We start from the raw sequence: 19988 nt of genomic DNA on the forward strand, positions 1-19988 counted from the left end.
AGTCAGTAAGGACATTTCCTTGAATGTAAGCTCTCTAATGTTACAAATAACTGATTATAATCTATAAAATCTTGGGCTGAGTTTTTCTTTGGAGTTGGTCAGTAGCATTGTCGCTGTTGAATAATGCTGACTATAAGCAGTTTAGGAAATGCAGAAAAAAGAAATCTTTAGCACTTGTAAGAAGGGTAAAAAACATAAAAGCAAGTTTCATTAATTCAAGGAATGATCACTGGATAATCAGTGATTTTAAAGAGGTTTACAGTAGTTCATAACACCTTGTTAAAGCAAGTGGCTAGAAAATATACTGTATATAATTATTAATATTTAATAACATGAATACATTGAAAAGCATTACCTGTGGGCTGATGATAATAGAGGGCATTTAATTAACCCATTCATTAATCAGGACGGAGTTTTCACAATCCTGGTCTTGCTGTTATGGAAAGATATAGAGGTGCTTCAAATAAATGTTAGGTAATCTCGGGTAAAATATGTCTGAGTAAATATGAAGTAAGACATTAGAATGACACAACTTTGAGAAATATTGGTAAGATTTTAAATTTCAAAACAAAGGAAAAAACATTGAATCTGTACAAATATTGGAGAAAAAAGAGGTGTGAGAGTGAAACTGGGATAGTGAATTATAGAAACATTTTCATCTGTAACATTTCTCTTCTGCATTTTCCATATTCAGCAACAATGTTGACCTCATTGCTGCCAGAAAGAGTAGTTCACATAGGATGTCCAGAAACCAATCCAGGGAAAGCCCATGATCTACGGTTTCCTAATTCCTGTTTCCAGCTGCCTTCATTGTGGAAAAGAGTGAGTATATACAAACGCATATCAAACAAACAACTATTAATTTGGATATCTGTATGATGTTGCATCAGTACCTCAGGTTGCTGTTATGCTTGCAAATTATACGGGTTCCCAAAATTATCCTTTTGGTGGAACATGTCTACTGCTTATGTGATGTGATTTCAGTTGTAAAATTAATATGGTTAATATTAAAGTATTTGTGGAATCCAAGTTGATCTGTAATGTAGTCTTAGTTTTCTGTTGTCAATTACAAAGAAAAGGAAAAAAAAATGCTTACTACTTGATGGCTTCCATCAAGTTTGTCCGTTTTCCATGGACAAACTAACTGTTGGAATCTAAGTTCCTGTGGGTTTTTTGTCTCATGACTGAACCCTCTTGTCTTTAATATGTAATGAAATCCAAGCAAAAGTTTCCTCCCTGATAAAAATTAATTAAATAAATAAAATTTAACTCCTTTTGGTAGCTCAACTCCTTTAAAGGAGAAGCCAGAGAATACTCCTGTGTTGTTCCACACATCTGTAGTAACTGACAACTTTTGAAAACTAAGATTTCTCTGTCAGGTTAGACTTAAGTGTAACAGTGACTTCAGAACTGATAAGGAAGTGAGGATAAACTGATTTCCATCTAAGAAGTGTGATCCAGTGTTTTATAACGTGGCCTTCTGTTTAATTTCTTGCATGTGCATAACTCCCATTGATTTCAAAACCTGGAAAATGGCCTAGGGGATTATCTTCCTTATCTCCAAATTTAAATTTAGTGTTGGAGATGAAAAATGGCATTTCATTGCAAATGCTTAGCAAAACAAAGTAACTTTAATTTAATAAGCCAATTATTTTCCTATTAATTAAACGTGTATTGATTGTTGCATGAACAATTATTGAGTTTAGCAAGTATGAAAGAGATTAATCTACTTTTAATCTAATTAGTTAAGAATTGCAGGGGCAATACAAATACATGATTAAAAGGTACTGTACTTGTGAGAAAGTTAAGGATTTATTCATAAGAAAAAAAATTGTATGAGTATATATTGTAGAATTTACATTAGAATTTGAGGAAGAAACGGCTTTAGAAATCTGATAGCTGACCATCTCTCCCTGTACCTAAAGATTATATTTACATGTGTGAAGGAGACAATGATGGGATATGTACCAGTCACACTTATAGACCTTAATAGTCTATTTACTAATGCCAATAAATAAACATCTGTTTCCTTACCACCAAAGGACTGGAAACCTCCTAAAAATAAAAATAAAATAAAATGCTGCACCTAGAGTAGACAGTTGAGGGAGAAATTCATAAAGAAAAAATGCTCTCTTTAAAATATTGTGTTTCCCCCTGCAGAGTAGGGGCTGTGTAGCAAAAGAAAGCACAGGACAGCTAGGATCTTTTCTGCTAGAGGATATAGACGTGTAAATCTTTTGGATAAATCAGGGCACTGAGAATGTGTGTGGATGAGAGGGATGAGTGGTGCAGGCTGAACAAGGGTGAATAGCCCTTTCTGCCTCTACGTAGCACACACAGCAATCATGAAAAAGCTTACACTCTAATTGTTATGTAATTGTTAAATGATATAAAATTGGAATGGTTTCACTGACAAGGATGACTGATTTTATAAGGGATTTTTAAGGAGATGAACCACAAATTTAAGTAATCCTGGGCACTATTTTATAGCTCTATCAGACAGATGAGGTTTGAAGCACTTGCTAGCTAAGCAAGCAAGTAGTGTGTTTAATTCTATTTTCATTAATGAGAAAGAGACTGTTGCGATGTGTCCCATAAAATGGTCAGAGAAATCTGGTGAAGAATTGTGTTTAAACCAAAACAAAATCAATTGAAGAGAGAGTGAACTAATTGTGTTGCTGCAAGATTATGATCAGAAGAGACTTGAAATGTTAGGTAGTTCAGAAAAACTGTAGTTAAGCAGGTGTAGTCAGACAGAAGTAGCATTGTAATATGCATAGTTTTTTCACTGAAAGATTTCATTTAGCTTTCTAGCTGTTAAACACAATGGAAATAGACGTGTAGAAGTAAAAAGAAATTAGAAAGGAATACTTGAAAGAAACTAACAATCCCCTATCGGATATGTAGAAAAAAGAATAAAACAGTGTACTTAGTGATCAAACCCACAACCAGGTAAAATGATTCTAACCCAGAAGTATCAATACTTACACGTGGCTGAGACTGGGCAGGAAACGGTGAACTTAAATATCAAAGGCATAGAAAATTTTCTACTATTTGGTCATGCAAGCTACCATAAACCACTGAAAGACAAACGAATGCCTTCTGTGTCATTGCTTCTAACTGCCACTGCAACATTTTTATATCCGTTGTAGAGTTTATGAAGTCTAGAATTTCACTTTTTAGTATTTTGGAGATAAACTTAAGAGGATAAAGATCTGTGAGCATTCACTGTGTGATTTCATCTCATGTTTCAAATTAATTAATTTCTCTTTTTAAATGTCAGGCCAAATTACCTGCTAACCTGCTCTTATGTGGATTTGACTCCACTGATTTCACCCATAATTTATACTAGTTATATATTAGTGAAGTCCTACCTGATACAAGAACAGATCTCTCTATTTTTTTTTCCCATTTGGCTTGCTCCTTTGTCATAAACTACATTGGCCAGCCACAGAAGGAGTATCACAAAAACCATCACTGTCTTTTCCCAGATGCATAGAAAAGAAAATGTGTCTTTGTGTCTTTATAATTGATAAAGATAAAAGGTGCTTGCATCTGAATCCTTGGGAAAATTTCTTCAAGTTGTTTTAAAGCCAATAAAAATTCATAAAGCTTCTCAAAATGTGTCATAGAAATTCAGTATACCTAATGGTAACTGTCTTTCAGAACATATAACAGTAAAATGACTTGCCCAAGGTCAAAGTGGATCAACAGTTTCAGCGTGGATCAAATCCTATGAGCTCTTGTTTTAGTTCTTTGCTTTTGCTATGAAGCTGTTTTCTATTTCTTTAGCTATGACAATTTAAAGCCAGTCAAATACTTGTGCATATTTCATCTTTTCTTCTATAATGTCTTCAAAATTATTTATTTTGTGAAATAGAATGAAACAACCTCTGTCTCAATTTGTTTGATTTCATTCTTCTTCAAGCACGTCCTGATTCCAGGTCATAGGCTCGTTGTAGATTATCTTGCCCATGCTTTTCTTCCCATTCACGGTTTGATGCTGCGAAGGTAGGGGGAATTAGCAGTCTTCTGCAGCAGCTGTTTCATCCACTGAAGACATGGACTGTGCATTACTGGCTTTTAGAGTGAATTAAGTGCCCTTTGACCTATTGCTCATGTGTCAGTAAAAGAAGCTGATACAGCTGTTTCTCAGAGGACAGCAAATGTATCAACAAAACACTTTGTTGAGAGAGCTGCATTGCACACATCTAGGCTCTGTACCTAGATGTGGCGAATGAAGGCTATTTTGGGTTGACAAATATATAATAACTCAAGCAGAGATTTGTAAAAAGCAAAGTTTGTTCTGCACGTCTTGAATCTTTTCAATGTTTTGGGCCTAGGAAAAGCTGGGATTGTTTTAGGTCAAGGAAACAAGATTTGCAATGTTTTCTCTTGCAGGCAGACTTTCAGAAGGATTTTAGGATCCCTCCGTTGTGAGACTGTCCTGAAACACTCCTTTCTCTGTTTCTCTTTTCTGTCCGTGCTTCTTTGTTTATTGAACTAAATTAACTGTTTAAAAATTATCATCAGTGCGTATTTCTGCAAGTCTTATGGGTATGAGTGGTGAGTGGTGGGCATGCACTGAAACTTGGCATGTGAAAGTTCTTACACTTGCATACTTAGTTTTTAGTAGTCACACCAAGGTGAACAGGAAGTGTTACCATCCAAAAAGCTGCCTTTGTGTTTACCAGTATTGTTGTATTCCTACCAATAGCTGGGATATTTCTTGTGTAAGTCAGAGCTCTGTTGCCATTAGTTTCCTTTCTTATTTGATTACATTCACTTTTGGCCATCAGAGGCCTGGACATAAACCTACTCCTGAAAAGAGCTATACTTAAAGGATGAGAAACCCTGAAACGAATTAGTTCAACATTAAAAATGTGTGTATTTGTAGGAAAATGGATGAGTAAGAGGGATTTCTAGACAAACTGTTACATCCTAATCATACTGTAAAGTATTATCAATAGCTAATACAAGAACTATTAACAATTCAATGCTATGTGATGTATTTTCAATGAAAGACAAGAAGTGTGAGTGTCTGACAAATACTTCAATGATGGAAATAATATTTGATTCTCTTGGCATGCCTTTGAATAACTGTTTTAAACAAATCACTTCAAACTTAAATGATTTTTTATTACTATTTAAGGATTCTGCAAAAATCCAGATCCCATTTTTGGATCACATTTAAATGCAGAATCTCTTAAATCAGTTTAAATTTGTAGGTATGAACAGACTCTTTGATTTATGTGTTTTTGCAGACACGTTTTAATCTCTGAATTTTTAATACATTAGAAGGTGTGCATTTAGCAAAGAAAATATCTTGTAAGGAGATATAAGGTGTTTTTTAAGCATATAGTTAGTAAACAGTGGTAACAAGGAAATGTATTTCCATTCCCACTTTCCTACAGGCATGGTACAATATTGTAAACCAAAGTCGTTTTATCCTGTAGTACTGACTATTGAAAACTACAAGAATTCAGTATGTTTCAGCTGGGAGTTATTATAAATCAGCTACTGTTAAATGCGATAGCTTAACCTTTTTGAAAATCTTATTTGTACTCCCCAGAGCCTGTGGTGCCAATTTAGAGTAATTGTTGAACAACAACCATGCATATTTTCAAGCAAATTAAGTTCAAGCTGTACAGACTGAAACAGAATTCTTCAAAAGTGTTTGGACAACAGAAATTTTTCACTTTACTGCAATTTTTTATGTTTCAAATGGAAGGTCACATTTCACCTGATCACTGCTGTTTCGTGGCATAAACGGTTTTGATATAGCCCATCACCTTTCAAGACTTCTTTGGATAAAAGCTTTAAAAATTAGGAAAGCTGTCCAGAGAACAGAGCCTCTTAATCCTGAGGGCTTTCTCTGGTTCAGAGAACAGCTGAATATATAGAAATTTCAAAAACACATGGAAGGCAGAATAAAGACCAAAACATATGTCATGCTGAACAGTACATAGCATAGCAATTCTGATCTATACTGCACCCTGGGATCTATATAAGTGTATATCTGGGAAGAAAGAGTGAACAGACACATGCCTGGGGTGATAGTTTTAGCTCTCTCAATTTAGACATAGCCAATGTTTGCCTATCATTTTCTCTGATATTATGGGAAGTTGCAGGATTCATTTAATATCTCAAAAAATACAATAATGATTGTATTGATTTGACAATTTTATCCCCTAGTAAAGCTATTTAAATTATGTTGTTGAATATGATATCACGAGGCTATTGTAACATATAGTTAAAGTGTGTTCTGATTCATGGAAAGGGAGTTAAATCCTCTTTCCTGACCATCAGAAATCATTGTGTGGCTCTCGTGTGGAACCATTCTGGGCTTTAGGGCAGGAACAGTGATGAAGCTGGTAAATAAAGTGGGCAAAGAGCAGATAATCCTTTGAAACACGAAAGGAAGACAGAGTATATTCATATTATGAAATATGTTTGGCTGAAGTTCTTCTCATGGAATTTCATTTTGTTCCTAAATGTCCAGGTTATATTTGTGTTGTGGGTTTTATTTGTTTTTAGCAATGTGTTTGGCTATATGGAATGATTTAGTGCTATATCCTCTCCAGGAAGCAGTTCAGGTGAGAAACCATAAACATCAGCATTGGATGATGTGTAGCTGCCACTACATATTTGTGCTGTTTGTCTGAAGGGTACAAAATAATGAATTTTTGGTGAAAATACCTAAATATAAGCCATAATAAGCAGTGTTAAATATGTTATTTAAAATCAAGAAAATCGATTGAGCAGAATAAAGCAGACAAAATGAACATGCATTTTGTAACAACTGAAGATGAATGGATTTCCAGTTGAAATGGTAATATTAACATTTTAGGAAATAAGGGAGTAAAAAGATATATGGTTGGTGGAAATTTATAGGGTATGGAATGTACTTTATATTAGTCAAATATAATATAGGAATCATTATTAATTCTGTAAAAGACATTGTCACTACATTTTAGAATGTAGTTTTAACTATTAGAACAAGAGAGTTATAAAGTATTCTTCAGAATGATCTGCTGAAAACACAGCAGGTAGGTAACATTTCCTAAAAGTATCCCTCAACTTGCAAATAAGATGTGAGTGTTCATTTCTGTGCATACTGCCATCAGAAAGAATGTATTTTCTCTTCTTGAAATGCTGTAATAGAAGTTGCTGTTATCTCACAGGTCATTTGAGAATGATGAAACTGGTAATTTCTTGAAATGACTTCTTACAGTGACTGAAGGCTGTAGTCTCTTCAGTTGACTTCTGTTGCCATCAGGAGAGCAACACACATCATAGTGCGGTACACCTTTCCTGAGAGTTCATAACTACTTACCAGTTCCATTTATTCTGGAGAGGTTATGGATGATGTTTTTGAATGCTGCACCTCTGGTTCATCACAAACATTGAGTTGAAATTCTTTGTTTGTTTATGTTTTATAACAGAACTGTCAGCTGCCTTCCTCTTTGCTTTTGACATGCAACATTAACATAGTTTTTGTGGTATATGTTGCCAAACAAGTAGTTTTGAAAATAGATGCTGACTGGATAGCCAGTGAAGCTAACAGATGGTTTTGTAACACATTCTTTTGCATCACTAAAAAAGAAAAATAGATTCTCTTGAGCTTTTTTTTCTATCAGCAGACTAGCTCTATGACAAACAATAGATCCTGCTGGTTCTTAGTCAGTTGAAAAAATACATTGTCTGTCTATAGAAGACAAGGAGAAAGACAAATTTCCTAGGAAACAGAGCCGTAGGTGATATCTGCTCTCTTAGTCTAACAGTGTTTCTAAAAAGAAAAATTGAAGAGCATATGCCTTCAGAACACCTATGTTATTGCAACACTATGTTGTTAACGCTTTTTTTATTTGTTGATTTGAAATAGTGATTATCCCTAATCATGGCCTGCTCATAATTGATCGTTGTCAGCTCACAGATGGCAGATGATTTTGAAAAATTTTATTTATACAAATTCTGTTTGGATACATTTACATTTTCTATACTTTATTGCCTTTTCAGCCTTCAGAAAAAGGAAATGATTTCCTTCAGAAAGGAAATGTATACAAAACAGGATTTTTTCTTTTTAGAACCTTGATTTCATTTGCTGTTCATAGCCTGTGGCATGAACAGTTAGCTACTGTGTAATGAACATAACAGTAACAAATCTAGATCAGCAAAAAGAGAAGATGTGAAAATTCCTAAAAACATATTTTTTCCTATACCAGCCTTATGAAGTGACCACTTAGCAGTAGCCTTCTATAAATGAGTGTCTGATGTAGAGAGCTTTGAGAATACTTTCTACCCACTTTGCATAGCTGTTGTAAAGCTCTTCAGTGACAAAATAGATTTGTCATCTGATGTTCTACTATGTGAAATCTTTGTGAAATAAGCCTGTCCAGTTACTTAAGTGTGCTCAGTCTTGAATTGAAGTTTACCAAGTCTAAGTTTCTCAGTTACATAGTAAATCATTTAACTATGGCTTGAGCAATGCAAAATATAGGCTTTTACTTTTGTATGTACTTTAGATAGAAAAAAAAAATCATATTTTTTGAAACTTTTTCTGCTCTTATTAAATACTGTAAGAGAAGTTGCAAACTTGGATTAAAAACAAACAACAACAATGCCAAATTTAAACTCATTGGGAATCAATTCTCTATCCCAAAATGTGGACTCCACCATTGACTCTGAGGATGGGATAAAGACTTTAATAAGCAGGATAATCTATACACTCAAACTCTGATCCTAAGGAGATGGATGACTTTCAGTTGATTAAAACATCCATTTGTTGGTGTTACTAGCTTGTTAAAGATGCCTTTCACTAAGGTAAAAGTGCTTTTAAAAAGTACTATTTTAACAAGCCCACCCTGTTTATTTATGTAGACTTGGTCAGTGAGCTTCATCCATGTATCAGCATAAATTGACAGAGTCAAGTGCAATGCACGGCAAGATGTCTGTATTGATTGACAGACTCAGCCTGCAAAGCTATTATGAGCATGCAGTGAATTTCCTTTGCAGTAACTGATTGGCATCTTTGCAGCCATAAGCAGCTTGATGAGGGCTAATATGGGTAGGGAAGAGGTTCCAGCACGTCCTTGATGATATAGGTCTAGAATCTATTGATTTTGAAATGGAAATGACAATTACAGTGTGTTGTATGTGTACTATGTATAGCAGATAAGGGAGCTACATTCTGCCACCTTCTGTGTGGAAGATTCAAGTCTCTCCTCCTTATTTTGCTATTCATTCTCTGCAGGTTTCTTGTTCTGTTCTGGGAACAAATTTTGATAGTAAAAAGATGTCAATTCAAGAGGAAAAAAAATCAACTTTCACGTTGTAACAGACAAATATTCAGAATGTAATGTTTGTAGTAGAGATATAAACATACACATGCTTTTCTGGTAGAGATGTTGTTGCAAAAAAAGAAAGCTGCATCTAAGTATTAATGTGGTTTATTTTGCTTTGAGGAAAAAGAAAAAATATTTAAGCCCTGAGTTCTGAATTTTTCAAATTATTATTTTATTTTTTAGTTTGATATTGTTTCTCATTCTTCAAATTGTTTTTTTTGTTAAAGAGAAAATTCAAGACCAAAACAAAATAGAACATATGAATTTTTCAAAATATTTTTCTAATAATAAAATTTTATGTTCCAAATTGAAAACAAACAAAAAATAACTATCTGGAAACCTTTAAATCTACAGTAAACCAATTTTCTTTTAAAAAAGTTGTCTTTGTAGTTATAACATAATAGTTTCTGCAATATCTCCATTAAAACGGGAAAAAAAAAACCTTGCATTTTTAAGAGCTTGCATTTCAGAAATAGTTTTCTAGATAAATCACACCTGTATCATTATGCATGCACTCATATAGTAGCCTTTTCAAAATTCCTTCAAAGTTAGGTTAATTTCTAAACGGCAATTCATTGTCTCAGCTTTATAGATCTGGTCTGCTGATCAGCAGAGACGTGTGCTATTTCGTGTCACTACCCATGTTTTTCTCCTCCTTTCCACATTTGTCCACCACAGGAATAATGAATGTCTTTGACATACTGAATGCATCCTTCTATTTCAACAAGAATTTCAGTAGTTGTTCTAAAGGAGCAAAACTGTACCACTCCATATTAACTAGGAGTCCACAAAACGAAACTTCCAAAGCTACAATTGATTCAGATCCCCTGTTTTTGACTGAGGTTCACTCATTTCTCCTTCAAGTTAAAACTTTGTTTTGGGGAAGGGGAGTGGAGGGGTGGCAACCACCATCCCTGTATATAAAAAGAATATAATCCTTAATTGCTAATCAGGAAGAGGAGACTCTTGAAGGAGATATCAGTGAAGAATAAATACTGTGCAATAATAAATGCACTTAAAAATAACATTGCCTAAGTGATGCAAAGGGAAAAGAAAAACATCATTAGGAGACTAATCAAGGAGATTCGTGATTGTGTTTTTTTTCTAAATATGATAAGTAATGTTAACATTCATACTTCTTTTCTTTTGATGCCACTTTGAACTGAGCGCAGCACTTCATACATTGTACAAAATATATCCCATTAACCTTTTTTCCCTTGATAGAAAACCAAAATGATCCTTAGCCTCCTCATAACCTCTGCCAAATATTAGTTTTGCCACAGAAGCTTGCATTTCACAGGCTTGGCCCCATTTCAGATAATTGACCCTAAAGAACTTTCCTCAGAGAGTCTAATTTACTTGAGAACATTCCACCATAGGTTTTGTGAAAAACTAAGAGATCAATACTCACATGACTCATTTTTCCAGAATCTCAGAATACTGTAACCTTTAAAGAGGAGATAATTCTTGTTTAAAAAAAAAAAAAAAAAGTGCTAGTGATAAAGATCTTTGATTCTTCTAAGAAGAAGAATCATGTTTAAAACTATTAGGAAATTATACTGACATGTAATGTGAGAAAATTGTGAGAAAAGGAAGTTGTCCAAGGAATAGCTCACTATTTGCTGAAAGTTATTCCTGCGAGGAATATGACAGTTCAAATCATCTTATAGTATTCTACATACATCTCAGTTGTCTAAATATCATGATAGTATCAAACATACATCTTTTTACTCATTTTTATGTGGTGCAAATTTAACTTGTCATCTTGTACTATGCTAAAAATAGGAAATTAGGTATCTAGTCCTGCAATAACTGTTTTTGTTGTCTTTTTTTTTTTCCTTCTACACTACCCATGAAATCCACCTTGCAACTTCCAGCTCTACTGTTCCTTCTTGTTGCACACCACCTTGATGGGGTAAAGAAGGGAGTGTTAGGGAGTTGAGATAGCTACTGCCATATCTCTCAGAACAACTTGTTACATTTTTCTTATTATTTAGAAAGAGCTGCAGAAGTAGTCTGGGACATCCTGCAGTGTCGCAGCTGCTTATTACTCAAAAATTAATATGACATAAATTATTTCCTGCTTTAAATATGTCTTTGGTTGGCAGTCTGGGAAACTGAAATTAGTTCTTTTTATTTTGGCTTCCACCTTCATATGGAAAGTTCTGTCACATTGGCAGTTACTGGCTTTTAAAATAGGAAAGTATTACAATCCTATTGCCAGACTTTCAGTCATTTTTGCAAAATGAAGTAGACATTGTTTTATACTGAAATTTTTTGAGGATCTCCCATAATGTCAAGATTAATTCAGCGGGTAAATGTTTCACCTGAACCTTTGCAGAGGTTAAGATTCTGATTTCAAAATAGAAGTTATAATAATTGGAATTTACCATTTGAGTTATGTATTGCTATTCTCATCTGCTAAGGTGCAGACTTGTTTTTCAGAAAAAAAAAAAAAAAGCCCTTAAAATAGTCTATTTAACACCTTCTCTTCTCCCTCCTCCCCCCATAACCCACTGACTTCCCAACACTTATGGCAAACTGGAACAAAATATTACTAGCAAAATGCACCTTTATTTTCTCACAGGTAAAAACAAAAACCAGTCAATATCAACAACAACAAAAAAAAAACCACCATGACTTTCTGCATATAAACAAATACTAAAAGTATCTCCTCCTTATTGCTTCTTGTTGCTTAATGTCTGTCTACAATCCATTTATTATCTTTCCATCTTAATCCATTTGTTAATCTCATTTTATTACATCTTTCTTATTAAGAAAGTGAGAATGCAGTGAGATATTACTCACTGCTTTATTCTCAGTATCGGTATAGTGACCAACATCATGGGAGTTAACCTGGCTGAATACTAAATTACTCATCAAACCTGTGCTACTAGTGAATGACTGAATGCATATTCAGTTGCCACCATCCAATTTTTATATCAGCTAAGGCAAAAGTCCCACAGATGACAGGCTCATTCACTATGCAGCCCTAATTCATCCCTGGAGCACTGTCTGTCCTACACAAAATGTAATTAAGTAATTAAAAATTGTATCAAAATGTATACACATGGGGGTACAGGGAATTAAAAATGCACAGTCAGTGTTAATTCTAGCATTTCTTCATTTTTCAGTGCTTGACTTTGCAGGCTTAATGATCTTTCAACAGAGTTTTTGCATGTAACTCACTATATTTGTTAAAAAGTAAGTTGAAAGTAACTCAGAATGGCTATCATGGGGGGCTGGTTTGGAGGCCTATGAAGCTACCGTTAAGAGGGGTTGAAATCCTTAAATCAATGGTTTCAATTCAGTTAACAAGGTCTATAAACGGTAAAAGTTGTAAATTGTGACCCCTTATGAAGATCAGCCACAAGAGCTGTAGTTTGCCAGGGGCTTCTACACTACTTGCAGATATGAAATGACATTATGTAAGGACTGTAACTATTTTTCTAGATCTTCTGTGTTTCTGGTCTCCTCTTCCCTTTGTGCCATGTCTGGGTACCCTACACTCTATTGGTCTTCTATTTCCTGAACTTCAGAGTTCCTGTTCTGTTTTTTAACATGTATGGTTAATAATTTTAATGTTATTCATGATGATATTAGTAAATTTAATGCATTTTTTCCTTTGTCCTCTAATATTTTAATCTGACCATAGCTATGTATGCCAGTGGTTCAGATCTCCTCTGACTTCAAAGTTGTGTGAAATCCTCAGATGGGGACTAAGACCTGACTTAAAATGAATGGCATAGGTGACAATCAGTACAAGAATATATAGAAGTACATGGTAGGAAGCTAATTAAAAAACTGTTTTTATTTACAGAATTGATATGGCAAAGTGGAAAGTGATGAACACTTTATCACTATGAAATCTATAATCTTAATTTTGGTAAATATAATACAGTAGAACTACAGAGACTTCAGTGAAATTCATAATCAAAGAAACACACCTACATGCATTGTTGTGGCAATATTGCAAGCATCAGACAACAACACATCAGAGAGATTTGGACATAAGGTGAAACCATTTTTGTCTTTTTCTTTTTCAATATAATTACTGTATTCCTCATATATGCTAGTATTAAAAAGAGAAAATATTTATATTTCATGTCCTTCTAAATGCATTTGAATTATTTTCCTATTCTTTAATTCTGCCTTTGAAGCACAATATCTGACCTTGCTGTCCAGTAGAATTATAGTTTAAGTGAAAACCCTTGCAATTTTTCATGGATCCCCACAGGCTTTCAGTTAGAACTATATGTCAGTATATATTACAAGCTGCAACTGCTGTGTAGTCCATCAGCATAGTGACATTGGAAACTGCTTTTAATTTGAAACTCTCTTTTAAATAAGTGATTACACTTGATTTATAATCTATTGAATCATTAATTGCAAACAATACCAGTATTGTCTTTGGAAAATTTTGTAGTTTACTGTGGAGCACAATAAATGTCTACATGAATATGCAAGTCTGAAACTCCTAGAGAAAGAGGTATGGTTTACAGAATAACAATAAAATAAAATTGTAATAATTATGATGTCAACAAAATATTTGTGTATATAGCCTTTCATGCATATAGTCTAAAACGTTGGAGAAAAAAGCTCTTTTTTGTTAAAATAAATATTGTTTTCCCAACTTAGGACTTCCTTTATAGGTTTTGAAACCTGTAATAGTCCTCAGGGGAGACAGCACAGTTCTTGAAACATGAGTCTAAGGCCTGTAGTGATGTTGAAAGGAATAACAGACAGATGCCTCTTTGTACATTTGAGTGTAATGATGTTTAAAGGAAAATGAAATGTTTAAATGGTCCCTGGTTGTCTTTTTGACATATTCAGATTGTAGCCAGCTCTGCAGGGAGATTTAGCTGTCTATTCTGTCAGACAGAAGGCTGGGGACTATACAAAAGTTAGAAGCCACAGAGTAAATTTGCTTCTTCAACTACATGATAAATTCTGTTCACAAGAAAATTCTGCATTTCATTTTTAGTTTTAAATGTGCGCTTTCTTTTCTGTACCCATCCTGCCAGACTGAGCAGATAGTTTCTCAGCTGGAGGCTGCTATCAACGCAAAGTTCAAAACACTGATCCCAGAAACGGGCAGACGACATTAAAGATATGACATTGAACCTAATTCTAGAAGGGAATTTACAATCTAATGACTCCCAGGGGTAAAATTTGGGTTTAAAACCAAAACAAACAAACACACACACACGTAAATAAACAGAATCTGAGCATTTATGTTTAAGAGTAAAGAAGTGAGAATTAAGACTAAAAAAATGGGAATTATTCTGTACTGTTTCTAGGCTTGCTATAGTGAAGGACCTGGATGCTTCCCTCCTACAAAGGGATACAAAAGCAGCACCAAACTTCCACCTCTGCATGTTACAGTAACAATGCAACACTTGAAAGGCATTATAATAATGAATGTACATTTCTTTTATGTAAATTGTACATTAGTTGTATGTCAATTGGCTGAACAATTAGCATGTATCTCTGCCATGGCATTAAAAATGTGATGGCTCCTGAAACATTCATCATTTCTCTGGAAATGAATAAGTTAACTTGCTCCAAATAACATCTGGTTCAGAAAATTTGCAGGTAAGAGATGCATGTTTGGGGGTAAGACCTTGTGTGGCAACAGTGAACAGAACATATGAAAGACATTGGTTATAATTTTATGTGATTATTTTAAGGCTAAAGAAGAGTGAGTGGGATGTTAAGTACAAAAATAAAACACCCGTCTCAGAAACTGTCTCAAAGTTACTAAGCTGCACATTGTAGTTGGGATAGTTCTACTTGGAGATACTTTGCTTCTCAGCTGGTGGCTCTTTAGGATCCAGGTAAATCGGGTTACAATTAGTCACTGTCTTCCAAACCTAGATATCAATAGTAAGGATCTTTGTTACTCAGTAATATGTATGTCCACAGATATTACTTTTCTAGTCGTAACTGTAGACCTTCTGCAACATCTAAACATGCTAAATGGGACTATTCTATCTTGCTAAGATTTGACTGTTCAGAAAATGAAAGTATCTCAACAATGTGGTAAAAATAATTTTATATTTTAGATCATAAATGTTCAGGGAAACAGGAGATAGAGCTTCAACACAATAAGGAAGTACATGGAAGGTGAAAGAAGGGAGGGGTTACCCAAGAGGTAACTGTCTGGACATGCAAGAATGGAGCTAGGAAAATCAAAGTTCTGCTAGTCTTGAAACTACGAATGGAGGGTGACACTAAATGCTTCTGTTTAGTACTAAGAGAAAGGTGAAGGAAAATGTATATTAGTTGCTCAATGTGATAAGTGACTTGGTTATAAAGGACATGGAAGAAGTTGTGCTATGAGGAGAATCTGCAGGAATTTGGTTTGTTCAGCCTGGGGAAGATAGGGTCCAAGAGCTGATTTCCACACAGTCCTATCAGGTAGCTGTAGAAAAAACAAGAAGATGAAGCCAAACCCTTCTCAGAGGTGCACAATGAACATAATCTGTAATAAAGGTTTTGAAGAAGACATAAAGGGTGTTTGTTGTTTCTGTGTTTGTATTCTCATTTTTGTATTATTTTTATTTTTTTCCCCAAGACTCCTGTCAAACACAGGAACATGTGGCTCAACAAGCTGTTGAATGTCCATCCTTGGAGATATTCAGAACTTGAGTAGTTATGGTCTTGAGCAACCTGGGAGCAAAAGAGATGACTTAAATGGCCTTTGGAGATCCTTTCTAACATGAATTCCATTTTTGTGATTATAATGTGGACTTGCTAAATCCTTCTAGAGTTATGGAGATTCTTTTTAGTGACTTCTGTTTGTAATCAAAATTGTCCTGTGAAGTGACTCAAAAAGAATGCAAGTGAAAAAGCTCTGGTTATACAGGGGAGGTGTTGGAGCATTTAGAATTGGTTTCAGTTTTTGTCTCATACCAACACGTATTACTTCTTCAGATATGAGCTGGCTAATAGTAGTAGTCAAGTGTTCAGTCCGATATTTTTCTGAGTTTCAAAAGAAAATTTCTGGGTCAGTGAAACTGCCTACAGAGAGCATCCCTTTCCCACAGCTAATTTTTAATTTTGAGTTTAAAAGGTCTAAATGTGTTTCTATTGATTTACCTCCCCTCATCTTACAGATACCTGTTACATCAACTTAAACTGCAGTTAGCCTTGCTTGCTATATTTCTATGGTTAAGCTTTGCCTTAAAGATACAGAGTCTAGAAATTAATTTTTTTTCTCTCAATTTTGAAATTCAGTCGGTCAAGCAACTGTGTGCAATGAGAACAGCTTTCATTTTTTCCTTGTTATAATCTAGGTCTTATGCATCTCTGAAATGCAATAAAAAGTGAAAAATATAAATACTTGTAAGAATTTTCTTTCCTTATTACTAGCTGACATCTGCCTGAGGAAAGGGGAGGAAAAAAAAAAGAAAGGAAAAATTAAGGAAATTTCAATAGACTTGTTACAATCAGTATTCTGTGTTTTTCCTGTTACTGTTTTGTTTTATGATTTAATCAGATTAAAGAAATTACATTTATATGTGGATTGGGGTGGGAGGAGGTGGGAGGGTTAGGAGAAATGTTCAAACCAACCGCCCCCCCCCCAAAAAAAAAAAAAACATAAAAAGATGCAAACTGTTCTGACTTTACAGATGGCTGTTTTTCTTAATTATATGGATAACAGTTTAGAAATACATAATTGGTCATGCTTGATAAGTAACAGCAGTTTTTCCAAGATAAACAAATGCTTGCATTTTTCATACTTAATCAGTGAGTTTGTGTGCAAAAATGACCAAATGTATCATCTATTCTAAGCCTCCTATGTTATTTTGTAATAAACCACCATCTGTACTTTGATTTTATGGAATCTATGTGTGATGACCACAGAATCTGATTAAATGGCAGATGGTTTGGGGAAAGAAACTAGTTATTTATTTTTAGGTAAACTACAAAAGCTCACTTCATTAATTTAGAGATGTCCCCAAAACAAGTTTATTTTGCTTTCATCTGGTAGGTAGTGCTCTGAATACTCTGCTGTCTTATTCTTGCTTTCCAGTATCTTCCAAGCTCAGACTTTACTGGATGGGTATATTCAGCTTGTGATGCTGTGTATTTATATTTCTACACCATATATTTTCATACTGCTTCTATTCTGTTTATTTTATCAAGTACTTTAGTTTTATTGAACAACCTTGTCTGTTATGGTAAAGGTATTAATTTAGGTGTATGCTGAAAGCTTGGCAATTTTATCTGTTTTGCTAGATACTAGTTTTATGGAACTTTTATAACACTGGGATTTGACCCAGTGAGTAAATATGCTCAAAATAACTGCTCATTACTAGCTTTTTTCTTTTTGGTGAATGCTTCTTCTTTCACATAAGTAGTATTTTTGGCTTTTGACGTTCAGGTAATTTTTGCAGAGTGTAAAAACTTTTCCACAGGGAAAAGTCTGATCCATTCTCCCTTTCCGTTTGGAAGTGCTCCGAACATGTCTCTGAGCCAAACTGGGCACATACTGTGCACATCTGATTTTAACCATGTGTGATTTAAAACCATTTATGTAGGAAGGTAGTGAGGAATACTTAATGGAATCCAAAATCTCGCCTTGTCATATTTCTCAATAACTTCTCCATTTAGAAAAAGTCTTAGACATATCAAAGGAAATAATCTGAGAGATGACCTCCTCTCTACTATTCCCCTCCCAGGCAATTCTCCCAGCTCCTAGAAAAATAGAATATTTTTAGTGAAATTGGGAAGATATTCAGCAGGAAGTTTTCAGCTACTAGGAAAAACATACGCTGACCTTAAAGTCACTTATGCTAACTTTCTACTCATTTTTTTCTAGTCTTTCCTCCTGATCATTCTCAGTTTAACCTTCAAGGGTACCTGTATCTTAACTGTTCTCCTTAGATTGCTCCAAGCATGCTGCCTACTTCTGGCATACTTGTCATGCTTTCAGGGAAAACAGCTGATGCTGGAATAGGTGTTAACAAGATTCCATGCGATTAAAACTTGTGGTCAGTGGAGACGCCCAAATGAGTATAATCTTGGCGTGAATAATCATTAGAATGTAACAAGAATGTAGTTTTCTCCACTGTCATGAGCTAATTTAAGCTGGCTCAGATAGTGTGAAATGACAAGATTAGAGTAGATATTACCAGATTTAGAGCAACTTCCACTTGGGCTGAGTTTTGAGAAGCAGTCTATTTCCAGGCTAGCATCTGCTCTTGTATCTGTGCTGTACAGATCCAGTTTTAGTAATATTGCATATAAAAAAGGGGATAAAACTGTCATTGAAGATATTATCAAAATAGTTATGGCAGTAGCTGGGGATGTTTCATTCTGTACTGGTTGTAGAGATATATATATATATATATGTATAATTTTTTTCCTTGGTTAGTTTCTAGTTTATTGCTAGAATGTAGTTGATTTAATTGGATATTTAAAGCTCCAAATAATTGATGGGGTAGTGCCTGTTACTAAAGAATGGAAGAAATATTAATTACACTCCATAACTGCTCTAGCTCTTGAGGAGTGGCCAGTCTGAGCTGCAGGTGAGAATGTCCCCTTTTGAGTGAGTGAGGATTGAGGCACCAGAAGAAGAAATGTTCCTAGTATCTTTGTCCACCTGTGCACTTCTTTCCTATTGCCCTGGGGCAAGGAGAAAGAACATGAGAAAGAACTTCTTCACGATGAGGGTGACGAAGCACTGGAACAGGCTGCCCAGGGAGGTTGTGGAGTCTCCTTCTCTGGAGATATTCAAGGCCTGTCTGGATGCCTACCTGGGCAGCCTGCTCTAAAGAACCTGTTTTGGCAGGGGGGTTGGACCCGATGATCTTTCGAGGTCCCTTCCAACCCCTACAATTCTCTGATTCTGTGAAGGAGGCCTCTAGATCTAGGAAAGATGCCCAGCGACAGGACACAGAATCACACAAAGAATCACACAGAATCGTCTAGGTTGGAAGAGACCTCTGAGATCAGGACAAGAGGCAATGGGCACAAACTGAAGCACAGGAAATTCTGGCTGAATATGAGTGGGCACATCTTTACTGTAAGGGTGACAGAGCATTGGATCAGGTTGCCCAGAGAGACTGTGGAGTCTCCTTCTCTGGAGATATTCAAAACCTGCCTGGATGCTGTCCTGCACAATGTGCTCTAGGTGATCCTGCTCAGCAGGGGGGTTGGACTACATGATCTTCAGAGGTCCCTTCCAACCTTGATGTTTTTGTGATTCTGTGTGCTTGGAAAGATTTGCTTCAGGCAAATACTCAGAAAAATAGAAATACATCTAATTGAACTTTATGACCTTAATAAATTTTGAGAAGTGGCTTGAATTATTTTAAAGAGAATAGGCTCTCTCCCAGGATCATGGTACCTACTGTTCCAGGTCATGCTAGAACAGCTACAAACATAAGCTTTGTTGTGGTATTTCAACATTTTTATTTCCAATCTCAGCTTGAATCAGGGAGTATAAATGTATGCAAAATGGAAATGAGGTATTAAAAAACATATGGTTTTCTTGTTTGTTTGAATGTTCTTAAAATTCATTTTGGACTTCTTTCAACTTCTGCTAGAATTTGCATTACTTGTTATTACATAAAAGTATGCATTTTTCTCCTTTGCAGATATATCAAAAATATATGACAAAAATATGGAATAAAA

The 19988-nt window shown here is 34.9% G+C and overlaps 1 protein-coding gene across 6 annotated transcripts in view; it reads left to right on the forward strand.

Annotated features, from left to right (window-relative positions):
* Nucleotides 1-19988, forward strand: part of LOC310898586 (uncharacterized protein) — a 301122-nt gene that overhangs the window by 252223 nt on the left and 28911 nt on the right. For 5 of the 6 annotated variants that reach the window (XR_014583460.1, XR_014583474.1, XR_014583475.1 and 2 more), the window contains one exon: nucleotides 695-822. The gene's annotated coding sequence lies outside the window, so the exon portion shown is untranslated. Of the gene's footprint in view, nucleotides 1-694; nucleotides 823-15921; nucleotides 16889-19988 lie in introns of those variants that run through there. The other variant, XR_014583461.1, reaches the window with a different exon arrangement.

Source organism: Anser anser, assembly GCF_964211835.1.
Source record: "Anser anser genome assembly, chromosome: 4".
NCBI lineage: Eukaryota > Metazoa > Chordata > Aves > Anseriformes > Anatidae > Anser > Anser anser.